This window comes from Aulonocara stuartgranti, assembly GCF_965226115.1.
Source record: "Aulonocara stuartgranti genome assembly, chromosome: 12".
NCBI lineage: Eukaryota > Metazoa > Chordata > Actinopteri > Cichliformes > Cichlidae > Aulonocara > Aulonocara stuartgranti.
The window spans coordinates 28,383,576-28,403,794 of NC_138948.1; the positions used below are offsets into that span (position 1 = coordinate 28,383,576).

The window sequence follows — 20,219 nt, forward strand, 5'->3', positions numbered from 1 at the left end:
GCCAATCAGCCAACGAACTGAATGCAATTAATGGAACTAATTCAGTTTTGTCAAATGAGCCAATTTAAAGAAGGAAAGCTGAACAATGTTATCTCCTTGTCCACTTTCTGAAAATGTTGAGCTGATTTTGTACAGCCAGTTTGTGTCCATGCACAGAAAACCTATTTGCTAGTTCATTTAAACTCATCTACTTTGGTAGACGGCTAAAAATGTTGTATTATGACAAAAAAGGTTGAAAGATCACCAGATGTCCATTGTTTGTGCCTTTGACGGAGTGTGTTTTACGCCCAAACCACAATCCTTTCCTAAATACAAGTTTAAAGTGACAAGAATGGAAAATAGTTGAGGCCATCATGTAGCATCCCCTACATGTTTTCTGATGTAGGACTTTAGGTACTCAACAGTCCTGGATGCTGCTTGCTGTTTTCCTTATTTCATCATGTGCTAAATGTTTACAGTTGGTGAAATGTCTGGACTGCAGGTAGGTGAGTTCCTGGACTCTTCTCCTACAAAGCCATGCTGCTGTAATAGCTGCAGTATGAGCTTTAGCATTGTCTTGGTGAAATATGCAAGGTCTTCCCTGAAAAAGACGCCATCTGGTTTGTAAATCTGTTGCTCTAAAGCTCCATAGGCACTAGTGCACTTTCATACCTTTAGCAATGCAGGCATTTGTAGTGAGGGCTGATAAAAAGTCGGATGCTCCCTCTCCTCTTTAATGCAGGAGAAGTGGTGTTCATCTTATGCAAAAAAAAAAAAAGAAAGAAAAAAGAGTCAAATTTCTATTTGTCTGACCACAGGACACGTTTCCACTTTACCTCAGTCCACTTTAAATGAGCTTTGGCCCAGAGAAGACATTTCTGGATCATGTTCACACACGACTTCTTTGCACGAAAGAGCTTTAACCTGCCGCCTTGTAGATGACACGGTGAACTATGTTCACAGACTGTGATCTCTGGAAGTGTTCCTGAGCCCATGCAGTGATTTCCATGCCAGGATCATGCTGTTTTTAATGCAGTGCCCCCGAGGGCTCGAAGATCACAGGCATCCAATATTGAATTTTAGCCTTGTCTCTTGCACAGAGTTTTCTCCAGATTCCCTGGATTTTTCATGATATTATGCACTGTAAATGATGAGATATTCAAAATCTTCACAATTTTGTAGACACAATTTTGGGGGAATTGATGAACATCTGCTCATCTTTATTTTTGACTCTAACTCTCTAAATTCTCTAATCACATTACTGACCTGTTGCCAATTATCCTAATTAGTTCAAAACGTCCCTCCAGCTGATTCTTTTTAGTACTACTTACTCTTTTTGCACTGGCCCATTTCTTTTTAGAGATCTGTTGCTTCCATCAAATTCAAACTAAGCTACTATTTTCCTTGAAACAGTACATGTTCCCATTTGATGTGTTTTCAATGCTTGATTGTGAATAAAGTCATTGCATGTAATTGGCTATACATTCTAGCAAAAGAATGAATAATAACAGAAGTAAACAGCAACATAAGACACAGCTATGTCTAAAATTGTGATCTAAATGTGTGAAAGTCCTGTCCTACTGAGGTTTGTTTCTGATCCATTATCACGCAGGCCATCGACATGATTTTATGTGGCATTACCATAAATTCAATAGCTGCTGATTATAAACTGCTCAGGAAGTGTCCTTAACCTCTTTTATAAATGATACATATATTAATACAAATCATTCAGTGACCATGGTAACACATATGGCTGTCAGCATGTGAGCACGTGGATTCACTCAGATCAATCAAGACAGTCAAAGGTTGTTAAAACGGTCGTGAGCGTGCATCCTGCTCTGTTCACTTTGATAACTTCATCAGCTCCAGTCAGCAAAGCAGCCGCATGGAGATCCTCTGTGCATGGAAATCCTCTATGTGCTCACCTCATTTTCTTCTAATTATTTAGTTTTATCAGTTCAATTGTTGCTCACAATGAGTTACTCATGAGCTCCTAGTATCACCATGGAACACAAATTAGAGCCTTCCAGTGCTGCATGATCCGCTTTCAAACCATTTTATTACCGGTCAGCATTACAGCAGCTGTTATAATGTTATGATGGTTATAATGTGATTTTGAAATGTTTCTGAACGCCTTGGAAATATTTTGCTGGCCTCTCTCCCCTGCTGGAGCCAGCGTTCTTTGTTCTCTGGAAAATACCAGCGCTGGAAAGCACTCCGATTTCTAGGCTATTGTACCAGAGTGAACCCCAAACATGTTTGTGGCTACACTTTGTTTGGATTCTCCATTCAGTAGCAGCTGCTGTCTCATGTCCAGCATTGTATATGTCCTCCAGTTAGAGAAAGATCGTTGTTTGGGTTCACCATAAGAAAACAGAAGCTTCTCCATCAAGGCTAAAATGAGGCCCACTGTAGTTAAAAGTAGATTTTGGGCAGTCGTTGCTTCCGACAGATTTACTCCTCCTCATGTAGCAAATAGATTCAAACTCCAGAGTAAAGAACAAAGCGCATCCTTAGTACAGATAGATCTGTAGAGTTTAACCCCGGAGGACGGGCGTTTTTATCAATTTGAGATCAGGACTTATTGATCCTGCATGCCCGTACATGCTTGACATTACTGAAGACTCCCTGTTTTTGGTGACTCTCGTATCTTCGTCAATCCCTATTTCCATAGGTGCGAGCTCACAGCTGTAGCAGAATGGAGAGGTCATGCGCTTCTCTTGCTCCTGAGGCTTTTCGTCCCCCCCTTTCTTTCCACCCACCTGTCAAACAGCTTTTCTCCTCTGTAATAGTCTGACTGTATTGCACAGACACTGCCCTCAGTTGCAGTGGATTTCCAGCATTTTTCATTTTTCCCTTTTTGCCCAAATTTGACGGTGTACGGCCAAAATGTAATGAAACAAAAATGACCACATTTAAATGACAAGTGTAGCCCTCCATATTAAAGCGGCTTAATTCAATCTCAAATGTTTTGCTAAGGATGATGGAAACTATTTTCCTGCATAGCATTTTTCTTAGTACAATTTAGTGGTAATGTTTTTTTTTTCTTTTCTCCAGTTTGCCCATACAGCACTACGTTTTGTAAAATAGCTCTTTATGTTCTAACTTGACATTTCAGTGCCACAACATGCTTGAAAAAGTTGAGAAATAGACTCCATGAATTTAGATGTCTCGAGTGAGCCGAAAACAAGGCTGCTGATATGAATCGTTATGAGCGGCAGCATTTAGTCCAATCTGCTTCACGTCGACCCACATGTCAGAGAGATGCACAATTCGCATTCATGCTGCCTTCATCTCTCTCCAGAGCACAGTCACACACACACACACACACACACACACACACACACACACACACCCACTGACAATGTATAACTCATCAAGAGCTGCGGAGATGGCAGCAGTCACATCTGACTGCAAAGTCAAGAAACGTTTTTATTTTTTCATTTCATTGTGGAAATTCTGAACAAACGCTATATTATGTGCTGTCTGTCAGCAGTTTCCGAGTCAGGCGACTGGTGTGTTTTTTTTAAAGAACAAAAACATTTAGTGCAAACCCAAGGTCCGTGGAGCAGCCCCTAAAGCTTGTTTGTTGGCAGAAGGGCAAAATGACAACCCATCAAGTTAGGTTTGTTTGCTAAATGGAAAGATTTTTCTTGGCCCTTGAATTTCTCTCTTGTTTAAGAATGTATTTCATTTTTATAACTGGCTGCACTCAAGGAAAGGCTTCATCAACCAGTTATTACCTGGTAACGTTAAAATGCTGAGCAAAAGTCTTGAGCTACTCCTCATTTCTTCATATTTTGCTTCCAAGCACCCAGATTTTCTTCTTATTCTTTAAAATAGCCTTGAGCAACAGTTTTCCAGGCTTTTTGAAGGTCTTTCAAAGTTTTATTTTGGATATTTTCTCCTTTTTCAATCATTTTCAGTCAATTTCTTGCACCTGAACATTTTCACATGAATGTTTACTTTGTTTTCTACTGTTTGTTAAGCCACTCTCCTATTAGTCATTTAGGCATACTAAAGACACCAAATGCAAGCAGATAACTTTAAGAGCCAAGTTTAAATCAAATCTTTAAGCATTTTGTTACTTTCCAGTGAGTGTCTAAAGCCATCTGTAAAACACGGTGGAGGCTCTGTCATGGTTTGGGTCTGCATTTCAACTGGTGGTGTGGGAGATCTTGTCAAAGCTAATGGAATATTACCCAGAAAAGTACCATCAGATTTTGATCCACCATGCAATACCATTTGGAAAGCATCTAATTGGCAACAGCTTCATTTGTCAGCATGACAATTATTTCAAACACTGCCAATGCAGTAAAATCAAATCTGGATAGAAAAACATACAGTGGAATACTGTCAGTGATTGATCAGCCTCTTCAGATCCTGGATCTCAGCATTATTGAAGCAGTGTGGGATCATCTTGATGGAGAACGGAACAAAAAGAAGTCGACATCCAAAGAAGAGCTTTGCAATGTCCTGAAGATGTGTCATTTTTTAGGCACAAGCTGCCAAAGAGAATTCAGGCTGTGTTAAAGAATACACGCGGTCATACCAAATATTGACTTCCAAGCTCTTTAAAATTGTACAAACTCGGATTTTATATATTGCAGTGTGTGCAATATTTCATTAAATTGCTATGTCTGCTTCCCATTTTTCTGGGAAAACGTAAAGAAGTGAGGGCTGGCTCAAGACTTTTGTATAGTACTGTACAGCTGCAGCAAGGGCCACTTTAAAACCCATACATACAAATTATCTTTCAGCCGTTCTGCTGTCTCAGGACTTGGGTTAGTGTACATTTTGTGGTGATGGTTCTAATATTACATTATTTAAAGTGGACTACTTAATAGCGTCCTGAATTTTTGAGCAATTGTACAGACAAGAACACTCTGACTGTAGTGGTTTGAGTGAGAAACTGCAGAAAAGAATATTCTGAAGTTGAACTTCCTGATATTTCAAAATTACTTCCATTAATCATAAGCCAACAACCATGGGCTCTATTTGCAAGAATCAATGGTGCAGTTTATAAGGTCTTTAAAAAACCTCAGCTGGTCCATGCAACATGGTGGAGCAGGAGCTCTGCTCACATCATTGAACTTCTCACCCTATTATGCAAAGCAGGCTGAGCCGTTCTGCAAAGGAATGCCATTGGTAATGGCGAGGTTTAAGTCCCTGATAGCTGAGAGTGAGGCTTGAGCTTTATTTGTAGCTCTGCAATTTCTTTAAGTCAGCGGTGACTCAACAGTTTTTGACCACAGTCATTAACCTAACCAGCTGCTCTTAATGATGATAATATTACCAGACATTTAGAGGACTCGTTTCAAAGAGGAACTAAAATGTGGATTTATTTTATTTATTTTTTTGGCTTTTTATACTCTTGGTGAATGAGCTCCAGTTCTTTGTGGATCAATAAGTTATTAGCAATAAATAGAACATAAGATACAAAAAAATACAAGACGCATTTTTCACTCTCATGCCTCGATCCTCCTCCAGAAACATTTCTGCTGGTGAGGTGAAGTGTGTTATTGCTTTCGTAAAACAAAAAAAAAACAAGGCACTCTTCGAGGTCAGCTGGGCTCACCATGCTGGTTTATGCAATTACACATCTTTAATTTGCTTAGCGTAGCAACTTGTTTGCATTTAATTTGCTGTTTCATATTACAGCACAGTTGTTGTGCCTAAACACATGCCTACTCACACATTTAGCAGAAATGAGGCTGCATGAGAATCCAATTAAGGCACCTTTTCCCCTCGTCCAGTTGTGCTTTTGCTTGAGTGTGTAATGACAGAATTACTGAACCTTCTACGCACATTGTTGGATAGATTTTTAATAGGGCTCTATGAAGGGGGTAGAAAACACTGTGTATCTTTGTGGTTTTGGTAAAACTAACCCAGTGTCACAATTTGGTGCTGGATGAGGAGCTAGATGAGGAATCAAAAGCAGGACTCTTAAACATGGAGAAGACGGATTCAAAAAGGCAGAATTATTGCGCTGTTGACACTTGAAACATAAACTCATGAACTAGAAACTAAGAACTTAAACACTAGGGAAACTAGAAAACTAGGTGCCAAGTAATTTGGAAACACACAGCACATGGAGTGGTACGACACAACAAAGGGCAAAGGAAAACACAGGGCTTAAATGCACAGGCAAGACAACGAGAGGATGGGGAACAGGTGGGAACACCGCTGGGACAAATCTGACATAACAAGACAAAGGAAGCAAAGCAGAATACACTGACATAAGTCAACGACTATCAAAATAAAACAGGAGGCATGACATCATGTAGATGCAGACTTGACACGGAAACACGACAGACTCTGGGACAGAGGAAATACAAAAGCAAACGAAAACATGGGAACAGACTAAACATAGGCTAAACACTAAGGGAGAGAGGACTAAGATTACCGAGAACTAAAGAAACCCAAACACATGAAAAAATATTCAAAGAATCTAATTCCAGAAGCTGAAACACAAATAGTGGGTCGCAGACCAAGTACCGTGACACCCATCTTCTACTTAATGCAATCTGTTTGGAATGTTATCATATGTGTCCATCGATGACCTCAGTGGACATACCCTATCAGAGCAGAGAATAACCTACTGCAAATGTTCACATTTTGTAAAGTTAATGTATGTTTATCCAGCTGTCAGCTCTCACAGGCCAAACCCTGGAGAGATCACCAGTCAATCGCAGGGCTAACACAGAGAGATAGACCTGTGTTAGCACTGGTTCACACCAGTGAACCAGTTAGATTTTTTTTTAGATTCACCTGCTACCTTAACATTCATGTCTTTGGAGTGAATAAAGAAGCTCGAGTACCCTGCGATACTGCACGCAGGCACAGGGAGAACATGCAGCCTTCACACGGAAAAGCCCCAGCGGGTTCCTACTGTGAGGTGATGGTGCTAATTACTTAACCACTGTGCCTGTATAGATGGATGGATAGATTCTAGTATATTTTGTCTATATAGTGATAAAATCAGAACACACTAGAGCTTTACACAGACTCTTATTCCTTTTATTCATTTACTTCACCAGGCAACTCTAACTATATAATTAGTCTGGAGAGACATGGAAGCACACTACAACTTGACCAGGTGGCTGACACATCGTCACAACTGTTAGGTGATAACTGTCATTTCCAATAACTGAATGAAGATTTTAATAGCTTGTAATGATGCTGTAATAGGTGTAATAAGATGAAACAAGAAGGTAATAATATGCAAATAGCAATTTATTATCACCTGATTAGCAAAGTAATTTCTAAAAATAGATGATGACTGAGAACTTTCACAGACGAATGTCCAAATAATGATCTTCTGAGTAATATTACATTGAAATATATGTAATTACGTGATAACAGGGGATAATAATGCAGAAACAAATATATGTCTGTGAGGCAAAACAATTACTAATAGTATCAAAATATTATAGTAATAATATTAACCTCCTGACCATTAAATTGTAATATCTGTGCATTTGTATATACAAACTTGTGGTAGTAACCTCATAATTATAAGTTAATGTTGTTTGCTTTAACCGTGGCTCCATAGTAGAGTGGTTTACACTGTTGCCTTACACATGAAAGCTCCCCAGTTTGATGCTGGAAGGAGACTTAGATCCCATTGGGGGCTGCGTCAGGAAAGGCATCTGGTGTAAAACTCTGACAAATCACATATAATGAGCCATCTGCTGTGGTGACCCCATGTGAATAAGGGAGCAGCCAAAAGAAGCTTCATTGATTGATGCTTTGACATATTAGGATACTGTTATCATATTATAATACTGGAGTGATTCCTGCATTATGTCCTTAGCATTCGTCTTTGTTTGAAGGTAACTGGGTAAACATTATATGTAATGTGTGACTTATTTCCTGGAACCACCTGAACATGTGGTAGTTTCATACCAGGAATCAGGGCTGCAACATACAAAAATCCCTGTTTCTGTCTAATTCCATATCATTGACATATTAAAGCAAACTCAATTATAAGGCGTGTAATTAAGAGATGATAACTTGCTATTTCCATACAGAAATAGTTGGAATATTCACAGAGTAACATGGAGCGCTGTCTTTTGTCCCGTCTTCCTCCCCTAACCTTGAACTGGTCATGGCAGATGGCCGCCCCTCACTGAGCCTTGTTCTGCTTGAGGTTTCTTCCTGGTAAAAGGGAGTTTTTCATTCCCACTGTCACCAAGTGCTTGTCATATGCCGTGGGAGTGTCTGGTCGGGTGTGGTCCAGGTTCCTGTTGTCCATTCCCTGGGGTGGAGTTGGCCAGCTCATCACCTGCTTCCAATTTCCAGGCCTCCATCTAGAGGGTTTTTAAGCCAGGGCTGCCTGCCACTCCTCGCCAGTTTGTCCTCCTACCACCCGTGATAAACTTGGCCTCCTCTGTGCTCGGACTCTGTGTGCCTGGATCGTGGGTTAATGTGTTCTTCGTCTCCTGTGTTCTCCAGATTCATCACCCGTCGTGCTCATCAGCAGTGCTGGTTCTGTTTCCATCCCGTTCTCCAGTCTGCCTAGAACCCTAGGACTACACACTCACCTTCTCCTCAGCCTGCCCTCCAGCCCGTACTTCAACTCCCCTGACACCTTGGAACCTGGACCAGCTTTCCCACACTCTCAACCATCCCTGGGACACTCCCACAGCAACCCCTTCCCCGCCTAATAGCCGGTGTTTTCAAGTAAGCACAAGACTCTCCACTAGTACCACTCACCTCTGTCCTTTAATTGTTTCCCATTCAGTAAAACCCTGTGTTTGCAGAAGTTCCCGCCCGTGTTCTCTTTGTGTTCAAAGTCCGTTTCGCCGCCCTCGGGCCTCCCTCAGTTCCTGCGAATAATTTCTGTTAGACCCAGTCTTGTTTAAGTTCCTTTTCCTTTCAATAAATTGTATATAGTTCGAGCAATTGAGTCTGCTCTTGAGTCCACTGCATCCTTGTTTGTGACAGTGCTTGCTAAAAAGGGGTTGTCTGATTGTTGGGGTTTTTCTCTGTGTTACTGTAGGGTCTTTAGCGTACAATATAGTCCATTGAGGTGACTGCTGTTGTGATTTGGTGCCATATAAATAAGATTTAATTGAAATTATTGTTATCTCCTTGTTTCCATATTATTACTACATTATTCCTAGCCTGTAATAGGAAGTGCTGCCAACATTTTAAATATATTCATACCAATATGTATTTTGTTGAAATATATATTCTTATATTCGATTATTAATAACATAATTATAGCACAATGAAGGAACATTGGGAATTTAATGTCTTGCTAACCACTGTACGCATCATAATTGACATTAACAGGGTTTGTGTGGGTACAGTATTAATCATCCGCACCTACATTTGCCTCAGTGTCTGATCTTTAAGAGCATTGTATGGAATAAACAACACATCTACAGTACATTCACATTGCTAGCACTATTCTTTTTGCCTTTAACCTCTGACATCGTGCTGTTTAACAGCACAACATGTGGCATGCCTCATTATGTAAATTGTTTCCACGGTCACTAATAGTGTCTTTTCTTTGCAACAATAAACTTAGTGCACGTACACATACATGTAAATGCTTGGCTGAAATTATACGCTTCCTACGTTACACACATGAATGTCATTGCATACACATCTTTGTCACACATACACAGAACCCAGGTTAGACACATTGATGACTCTCACACTGTAGGTGTGAGCGAGCATGACTAAGTGTGTGTCTGCAGTGGGCTGCTGTTTGTCCACACTTCTTTTCAGCCTTCCGCCCAAAGCACACTGGGACAGGCTCCAGCCACTGGACACGGATGAGACTTACAATGCAGCACAATGAAAACAGATGTTTACTGTCGCTGTGAAATGGTAGTGATGTCCAAGCTGTACAATGCAATGTTGAGGAGTAAAACATGGACAGGGGAGAGCAGTGTGGCACAGATATAAATTAATGTTGATAAATCACTGAGTATAACCTTGATTGATGCACAGTGGAATGCAGCTAAAAAGGTAACTGGGCAGATTCACTAAATGGTTGAAATACGTAAAAAGAGATTTTGGTGTGCACCACTGTGTGCTGCTCAGTGCTTTGTACATGAAATTGGCTTTATAAGGTTGGTGGTGATCGATCTGAAGATGAATAGAAACCGAAATGGTAGCCAAATGTCTGCTCTGTCTGAGAAAGCGAAGATGAAAACATTTGTGTACTGTGTCCATCATCTCCTGCCGTGCCCACGCTTCTTCACACAGCTCAGTCATGAAAGTGAAGCGCGGCCAGCAGAAAAAAAGAAACTGTACCTCTTTGTTAATGGGGCTTTTCTTTGAACTGAGCTAGCAGAATTTACTTGAGATCGTCGGAATGGTGTATCTGAGGATATAGCCTTAAGTTCCATTTGAATAATATATAAGCCACATAAAAGGTTGATGACAATGTCAGGTGTAAATGGGGTACGTCTGTCTGCACAGCTGAGGAGAAAGGAATCTGTTGCTGACACCAAAATATTCATCAGAGATTCAACTGATGGTGATAAAGCTTTAGGCTTGGCTTTTATACAACAGGACTCGAGAAAAGATGAGTCAGTCCACTTCTTTTGTATTTTTCACCTTTGCTAAACATACTGGAGCTCATGAAGAGCCAAGAGCGCTGGGCTAATTAGTCTTTTTGAAATGATTGATATGAAGGTTGTGGACACATGCCAAATGAGTAAAGCCTAGGATGACTCATGAGCTTGGATTTTGCCTTTAAGTTTTATGCATTGTTGCACAGTACAAAGATGTGAGATACTCAAACAAACTGTTTTTGACTTCACAGAGTCCTTGATGGCATGCAGGGCTTACTTTATTATGATGGCTCATGCAGAGATAAACAGAGTGTGGAATTTTATATATATGTGTATATAGTGATTCTCCGTTAAGACAGTCTGGGGGAGTTTGTTAAATAAAAATGTCTATGCATTTATCATATTAAGGCAAGTTAGCCCAGAAATAAAGCCAGTTGCGTTCTGTTATTTTTCCACATATAAATGAATAAATTCATTTTGCAGACCTGTGTGCCCTCTGCAAGATGGCACTAAATACAAAATCGACCTTGAAAAATTAAAATCTCAAACTTTGTAATGACATTTTTTACAGTACTGTGTGAAAAATTTCATACAAAAAAGGAAATAGGTGCAGTGATTTACTGAAATATGCAAACATAAGGTTACTTGTAATTTCTTTAAGCAGTCTTCAGGAATAGTTCTGCTGGCTACTTGAAGGACATTCAAAGCTTTTCTTTAGATTTTTGACTGCCTTCTGTTTCATTCTCTGCCAACATTATCCCACACTGCCTCAATAATGTTGAGCACTGGGCTCCGGGGAGACCAATCCATGACCGCATTCAGAATTCCATCAGTTTTGACAATGCAGCCCCAAACCATGATACCTGTCCTGACCACCTCTGTACACACTGATGACAATTTCAACTACATCCGACCTGTTGATATTTATTTTTAGTCCAGTTCTTGTGTGATGCAGCGTACCTCAGCTTGACCATTTCTGGTCTCAAGTGAACTGTAGATCAGCCAGATGCATCTCTCAGATCCCGTATAAGGTTTCTTCTGGATTTTTTCCAATTTCTAAGGACAGGACTGTCAAATATTTTTCATCTGCTCTAGATAGTTTTCAGCCCTGTCACTTTTACTTTTATCTACCAAGTGTCCAGTTTCCTTAACATTTTTTAAAGGGCACACTCCACACCATGCTGATATATTCCAAGCTTTTGATTAATTTTCAAAGAAAAACTTTGAGAGACATTCAGAAAACCTGGAGAACTACTCCTCAGGACCACTTTAAAAAAAATTATAAGACAGTCTGACTCCTCGGAAGCCAAATATAAAGAAATGAAGGGGGGGATGAACTTTTGCACAGTACTGTGGATTATATAACAGTTTTCTGTGCAGTCTGGTATTAAATATAACAAATGATTTTAAGATGAAATTTAGTTTAATAAGCCTTCATTGACCATTGAGTGTTATTGGTTTAATGAGCTGGTCAGTGGTAAAGTGACTGCTGTGGACATATGAACAGATATTGTGAAATTATCTTGGTTTAGATGAAGTCTAACATAGGAATTTACATAGCATGTAGTGACATACAGTAGCAAAAACATCCGGGACTCAGACCTTTTTGAGTTAAATTTGGCCGCTGTCATCTTCGACCAGTAGCTGCTCTGCTACAAACACTCCTGCTACTAGGAATTTCTGTTGTAACCACCTGGACATGCACATTTGCACTTGATTACTGGAAGTCTCAAATGTGTCATGTCTCCACCATAATTTGTGTTTCAGCAAAAAAGAAAAAAACTGCTAGGAGACAAATTTGGCAAGTGGGGTGTGAAGTGATCGACAGTCATGCTCCTGCTGGTGCTGCTGACCTGGTCCTTCTCCTTCAGGCTTAGGCATGGTAAACTCTTAACTAAAGCCTGCTGTTTAGTCCGTGGTTTGTATCCAGAGATCCAGCTTTCATTAGCAGTGGCCGTGGCAACAAGAAAGTTGGGTTGGTCTGATACAGAAGTACATGTTTAATGTCTGGACTAGTTTGGGAGCCATTTGTGACATCTTAAATGCACATACAGATGATATTGTGGAGAAATCATTCAAAGATACATCTGGTAAGGTTTTTGTCTCTGAGGTCCGAGAATTTCTCCAGTGCAACTTGTGGTCTAAAGCAACATCTCCCTCTCCTCATATTCAACCGCTTGTGGCAGATGGCTGCCCCTCCCTGGTTCTGCCAGATGTTTCTTCCTATTAAAAGGGAGTTTTTCCTTGTCACTGTTGCCAAGTGCTAGCTCACAGGGGGTCATCTGATTGTTGGGTCTTTATCTTAAGATATAAAGCACCTTAAAGCAACTGCTGCTGTGATTTGATGCTAGATAAATAAAACGTGAAATTACACCTAACAATGTTTTAGGTTGTAACCTGGAGAAGCTGGGTTATGAACTTTTTTACACATATTGTATTTCCTTGTCAGTGAGGCAGTTTGACACTTAAAGTGAATAATTCCAATGCAAAAGCAAAGTTTGGCCAAGGTAGTTAGAGTGCTGTGCTGGGAATTCTCTAGAAGCTGTCTCCTTCAGTTGTCATTGTTCTGTTGCTATATTTATTCCAGCACTGAGTCTGAATGGAGGCAGTTATAGGGTTTGCCACCTCTGTGTGATTACTTAAACACAACATTCAGCTTAGTCCGCTCTCCATTCTGCAGTTTTCCTCAGTGCTGTAGAGCATTTTATCGTCTTTACGCTCTGTTCTTTTGGGGTATTTGAAGCTTGCAGCTAGCTTTAATTTTTTTGGTCCATGCTCTGCCTCTTGCATGAACCTGATTTGCTTCTCTGTACATATATAATACTCCAAAAGTTACAGCTGGAAATATTTTAAAAGGAAAGTATTTCCTTACATGTAGTAAAATACTCCCTTGCTTTAGATACTAGCTTTTCGTGTGCGACTTACTATAAGCACTTGTACTACTACTCGTGTAACATCTGGGCAGCTTGTTTCTCAAACCAGTAATCTCTTCTTACTGCTTCTTGAGCATCTTTACATGTGCTCTGCTCCGTGTTAATCACTGTGCACATATCATTTGTTTACACCTACATACATACATATGTATTGAGCTGGCTCGATGACCAAACAAGTGTACTGTATGGTCAATATAAGCTTCACAGTCGACACTGTGCAGAGGAGATGACAGGATAATTACAGGTATGTACGGTTTGCTGATAGCACAGTGGGAAAGGTCAAGGGGTCAGCAGATCAATAGATTTCTTTCTGTCAGCCATGTGAATATTCATAACAAGGTCAGAGGTGATCATTTGTTCACACAGTGAAAGCAGTAAATCAGTGGATCAAAGAATCATCTTTAATTCATTCTTTCGTTATCTGATTCACAATTCCCTTCATTTCCCTCGCGGATAATGCATCAGATAAACATGCAAATGATCACTAGTTTGCATGCACATATTTAGGTAATTTTTTTTGTCCAGTATCGGACATCCTAAAATCTTTTATTTCAATAAAACATTTAACCTTATCCCATTAGGCTGTACTCCTTCCTTTTCTTAGCTATTTACTGTATACTCTCCGATTCTCTGATTTTATTTGGTGTATCTGGTTAGCCTTTCTAAGGTACACAGGGAAAAGAAAACATTTCAGAGAGGCCTTTTTTCCCAGGGTAAGGACTAACAATCTCACTGCCCTATAAAATGAGATCTGTGCCCTTATTTGCACCAAGGCCCCACAGCACAATCTCACCACGAGGAGAGAAAACGCCACAAGGCTGGCAGATCGCATCCATGGGCAAGAGGTTCAATTACTTCAGTTGTCATGGAGCAATAAATGACAAATTAAGTGGCTGGCACTGAACACTGCTTGAAGGAGGCTGTGTCAGAATTCTAATGTCAGCTGTGTCTGACAGTGGGTAAAGAGATAGACAGCGAGAAAGAAAAAAACCTTAAAGTTTGGCAAAGGAGAAAAACAGACAACTGTTTTTCAGCAGGATAGATTCTCCTTGACCTTGATTCACAATATTAGGCGTGTTGGCTGCTTGAAAGATGGTTCATGGATGTTTTAATTGCTTTTTAAAAGACCTCCGTGTTATTTATAGGTCCAGTAAACAGCAGGGTGTATTGTTTGGCTGTGTTCATTTAGTCTAACATCTTTATCTGATTATATCCTTTTCAGATGCCCGTGATCTTTGCTACGACAGACTGGAACAGGCATTGTAATCCTGTAATTAATAGAGTCTGCATAGAGAATTTAGACACCGGCCTAATGCAAGTTCTCTGTAGTGCCAGTTTTCATCACGCTGCAAATCTCAATAACTCTAAAGCCACACTAGCAGCATTGTGAAGCTTTAATGAACGTACACACTGAGAAACAAAATCTGTGGATATTAAATGGAGACATTGTGCCACTCTCCGTGTGTTACTACTGTTAGGTGATACATGTAAAGATTGGCCTAATGGCCGTGTTGTATGAAGCAGACATGAAAGCAGCCCACATTACTTCATTAGATGTCAATGCAAAAAAGAAGACGTTGTCTTCATAGTGTATTAATGGATGACAGAGAGTATATATATATATATGGAGATGTAGGTGACCCACACCTACCCCACATTTGCCTTATTGGTTCAAGAGAAGGAAAAGAAACACCCCCCTTTGTGATATTCTACTGCTAGCTATGAACTACAAGCCAAGTACGTGTTTATATGAGTTATTGCAAATTACCTTCAACTATGCTACACTTAGCAGCAAGCACCTGACCAAACAGCAAATGTGAGATCATGATTTACTTTCTTTGAAAATGCTGAACCCTCAACCTTTGGCAACCACTTTTGATCACAAGGCGACTGCATAGGTCAACATGGGTTGATTGGAATCGCTCTCAGATTAGCAAAGGCTTGCCATCCAATTTATAAATGCAGATAGACTGCCAACTCACTGCAATGAGTCTGAGTCATTTTGCTGCAATGGGGGCAACTTGTCTGTTTGCAGTACAGGAACTGACTCAACTCGTAGCCAACTGGTTACATTCTGGTTATTTTCCTTTGTAAAAGCAAGGCTGCCTGCAAAGCGCTTGTGTCAACAGCTACGTGATGAAGTTGTATCTGAAGGTGAATTTCCATTTAATGTGATGTAGATGGCAATGGCTTTGCAATGGATTTTCAACAGATGGCAGCAGATTTGCAAGTTAACTGAACTGTATCATAAACAGATTACATGCAAACCAATGTGACCTAATTCAGTCAGAAACTGGTGGCAACCTGACTCTGTTTTATCGGGATTTAATTGGTGTTTTATCACACCAAAGTTGCGCAGACCTGGTGCCCATTTTTGAAGCAACCATTTCAAACCCAACAAGCCGGCCGGTTCAGTGCACACAGCTGCAATAAATTTTGTTTGCACTGCAGCCTCCAATCACTGTTTCTCTAGTGTGTAGCATTAGCTGTTAAATGCTAAAGACTTAACATTTCTATTGCCTTCCATCAGGTAACATTGGGTTAAATTTGTTTAGTCAGTGTTCTACTTCAGTAGAACTTGATTGTTCTACTTGAAATGTCATTTGCATTTAGACAAACAGAAACGGCTAAAATCTGGTTTATAAATATTGGCTGAAGGATTTAACTGAAGTGGCCATCTAAACAGTTCATTCAATAATACAATGAAGTGAATGTAATAATTTAATAGATTAGTCTAAATATAGGCTTTAGTCAGACAGACTGGACAATATCTTCAGAGGTGTGAAAAAATGTTTGCCCCCTTTCAGAATTCCTATTTTTTTCTTTGTACGTTTGTCAACATTAGACAAAGATAACACAAGTAAACAAAATGCAGTTTCTAAATGAAGGTATTTATGATTAAGGGAAAAGAAATCCAAATCTATATGGCCCTGTCTAAAAAAAGTGATTGCCCCCTAAACCTAATAACTGGTCGGGCCACCCTTAGCAGCAAAAACTGCAAACAAGTGTTTGTGATAACTGGCAATGAGTCTTTTACTGTGCAGGAATTTTGGCCCACTCATCTTTGCAGAATTGTTTTAATTCAGCCACATTGGAGGGTTTTCAAGCATGAACCGCCTTTTTGTTTTAGTAGACAGCAGAATTCATGGTTCCATTTACCACACAGAATTTCTTTTTTCAGTTTACAGACTTACTTGAATCACCTTCAATATAAGACATTGTTCACAGCGGCTTTAATACTCGGCCGAACCGACAGGTCTGCCATCCACACTGCCGAGCCACTGGCTTGCCCGAATATAAGGTTTTTTATACTAAAGTACCATCGGAAGTTTTGAAATTAATTTGATTGCTAAACACAGCGGATTAATGGTCAACCTTTAATCTGCTTAGTTTTTATTCCCCATTTTGAGCAGAGGTAAATAATCAAATGACTGAGACCAAACTGAACCACTAGGTCTTGTAATCAATTACATTTTCTGTCTTCAACCAGCTGGGCTTAAAGGAGGGGGGTGGGGCAAAACGAAAAAACATAAAATCATTTTATATCACTCCAGGATACAGACAGACCCCGCTGGCATCCTTTACACCCACCTTTCCTTCATCTTATCGCTGAATTTAAATGTATGTTGTTCGGAAAACATTGAGGTTGCTGACCTCTACTCCCTCGCTCCCTTCATTCTCTCCCCTCGCTCTTCTTATGTGATTTATTACTGGCCGTCCTGCTGGGTACATTGCATCCTGCTCAGCAGATAGACAGTGTAACTGAGTCATGCTGCAGCAGTTTTGTCAGGGTAACAAAACATTTGCACTGGGACTGTGAACTTACATCCCCAAGGTGACCTCCAGGGACATCCTGTTGGGCTACTCAAGGTGACAGCTGAGCACTTGAAGCACACTGAGCAGAAAGGGAATGCGCTGCAGTAAAATGAAGGAGGGCATCACGCGGATGAGATTCATTCATCTTAATAAAGAGGACCATCAAAGTGATGTGGCTGCAGAGCTCCTAGTTAGACAAGGGAAGAAAGGCAGGGAGACAGAGAGAGGAGGGAAGAGAAGCAGACAGGGCTATGGGTAAGGCTTTCCAGCTGTAAACACAATGTTCTTTCCCCGGCATCATTCCCCTGAATAGAACAGTACCTACCTGTTGGCAGCATACTGGCAGAAAAGCTCGTTTTTGCTGAAGTGCTGCAAAGCACATTTTAATTTGACACCCCAAATGCTTGGTAGCACAATTATTCTTTTAAGTGAAAATCTGTCACACTTTCATAAAAATAAACGTGTTTTGCTACTCCACATCAGTGGCTGACATACAGTAGCACAGCAGCGATTCAAAGAAGAGTCGAATCACAAAGGCTGTTACATTCCTGTTTTAAACACCCACGTCTGTGGGGTCTTTCCCATAAGATATCTTCTGGCATACAGGGAATGATGCATTTTATGCTGCCAGCAGTGTCTCTGTAATAAATACCGGGTATTTATCTCAAGCAGGGAACAAACTGGGAAAATTGCATCGCCTACAGATGCTACGGCTACACTCAAGTTCATCATAAAATAGAAAGGCAAAGACGTCACTTATTGATTGACAAGTAATCTCCTGTAAAAACAAAAGCAGAGTGACAGCTTGAGTGGTTTTCCTTACAAGAGTGATAGCATGCAGAGAAAAGTGTACCGCATCACCTCCTACCTCTTCATGCAACCAGCTGCTTCCCCCTCCTGCAATATTTAAGACTGATCTGCTGACAAAAAAGCTCCAAATATCTCTATATTTTCATGTAGACGGGCTCTTTTTTCGTAGGCTTGTTTGTGTTTTGACAGAAATCTGGTCGTTTAGCCCCGTAGAGGAATATGCCTAATATTCCAAAAGCTGTCTTGTGTGTCTACATGACCAATTTAAAGCCAAATTAATTTTGGTTGATGGTCCTTTTTTAGGGGCTTTTATTTGATGGGGCAATGTAGAGTAGACAGGAAAGTAGGGAGAGGGGGTGATTTACATTTGAGCCCAGACTACTGCAGTAAGGACCACAGCGTTCAGTGCAGCAGAAAAGAGTGTGAAGTAGATTAAAAAATTTAATTTGACATCTTTCATTTTGAATGTGTTCTATTTACACTGTAATAATAGCATTTGGGTCTGGCTTGGAAATGGGTGAGCTACAACATTCATATTGTGCATATTACTTTGTGCATGTAGGGTTGTGTTAAAATCATTGTGCATGCATGTCACGGTAAGTAGAGTTAGTACAGTTGGTCTTACGCTGGGATTTTTTACACAGGTTTTATTGCATTTTCTAATACACACTTAAAGGTCACTAATGAGGTTACACTGTCTTTACAAGAGAAGCCCACCGACTGTGACTAACATTTTCAGAACCACTTTACTGTACACAATAAAAACAAAAACTTGGTGGCAGCAGGATATTATCTTTTTTATTTCATGCAGCCTTCATGATAAAATCTGGTGCTTCTGCTGTCATGGTTAAAAACAAAGTACACAGGACTTAAGTATGCAGGCATTTATAAAAAATTTTAAAAAAAGTACGTAAATCCTACAAGGTCCTAAAATGAATACAACTTCAGATGAACAACAATGCATGACACATTACAGTGTGCCATTATTTAATATCATTTATCAAATACACCCTATGCATCATCTGGCAGAACTACGTTTTGCAGCAATATCTTGATCATTTTCTGTATGACTTTATCAGTAGCTCACATTGGTGTGAAGAAATCCAGGTGCATTCTTCTTTACTGTATTAGTTCAGTTCATTGAGGTTTGCAGGAATTCACTTATACTATCTCTGTTTCATGGACATTGTTCCAGAAGCCTTGTGGTTTTGTTCAGTTTCAACTTTGCAAATCTAAGTACTCTCTCATGTTCTTTTTAGAGGGAAAGGCTTGTTCCAAGTAAGCCGTACTTTTTTAGTCTTTTTATAATTGTCTAACTGTCATTAGCTGTAATGTTTAACATGCTAACTGAGGCCTATAGGGTCTGAGATGTAGCTCTTGGGTTACACAGTCTTGGGTTTTCTCTTTACATCTTTACAATACAAAGTGTCTTGTACAGCGTGACTTACATTGTGATTTGGTGATATATAAAAAACAAATGTAAATGAACAGGATGCTATTTGAACCTTAAGCCTCAGGCTGCATAGTCAGATGGCTGATTGCATGTTTCCTGCTGTTGATTGATCTCCCTTTATAGGACAAACCATTTATAACCATTCAATACAGTTTGTAGCTGGGGAAGTGAAAGAATGGATGGATATTTTTGGTAGACCCTAAATTTTACCATTTGTTCTGAGTCATGATTCATTTGCGTAAACATATGCATAAATTCTTTAGCTGGCACATGGGGAAAAATATCAAATGTTTAACAATTATCTGTATAACAATAGTCGCTCCTGTTTCTGTTGTAATTTGGACAAAACAGGCACAAAGTTCTCTGAAGTGGATGAATCATGATACCAAAAAAGAAAATCGTAATAAATCCAGATTTCAGAAGAGCTGTAGAGAAACCTTACTCAAATGACACCCACATTCCAGATGTGCCAGTTCGTGTTGTTTACTATCTTGCATGATACATGCAGTATGCCAACAAAAAGAAATATTGAAAAAGGAGAGAAAAGATGGTTCAGGGGGGTTGAAGTTATGTGAAGAAGCTTGCCTGATCATTTTATGAAACCTTTATTCTTATAAAAAGAGACAGCAAACAAACAGAAACCTGTTTAGAAACAAACTGTCTTGTTTATATGTGGAATAAAAGCAACTCTGT

The 20,219-nt window shown here is 39.8% G+C and overlaps 1 protein-coding gene across 6 annotated transcripts in view; it reads left to right on the plus strand.

The window, feature by feature from the left end:
• Window positions 1-20,219, plus strand: part of LOC309719243 (leucine-rich repeat transmembrane neuronal protein 4) — a 57,924-nt gene that overhangs the window by 21,099 nt on the left and 16,606 nt on the right. For 2 of the 6 annotated variants that reach the window (XR_014280171.1, XR_014280172.1), the window contains exon 3: window positions 8,437-8,664. The exons of 3 other annotated variants lie outside the window; for them this stretch is intronic. The gene's annotated coding sequence lies outside the window, so the exon portion shown is untranslated. Of the gene's footprint in view, window positions 1-8,436; window positions 8,665-20,219 lie in introns of those variants that run through there. One more of the 6 variants, XM_082555226.1, reaches the window with a different exon arrangement.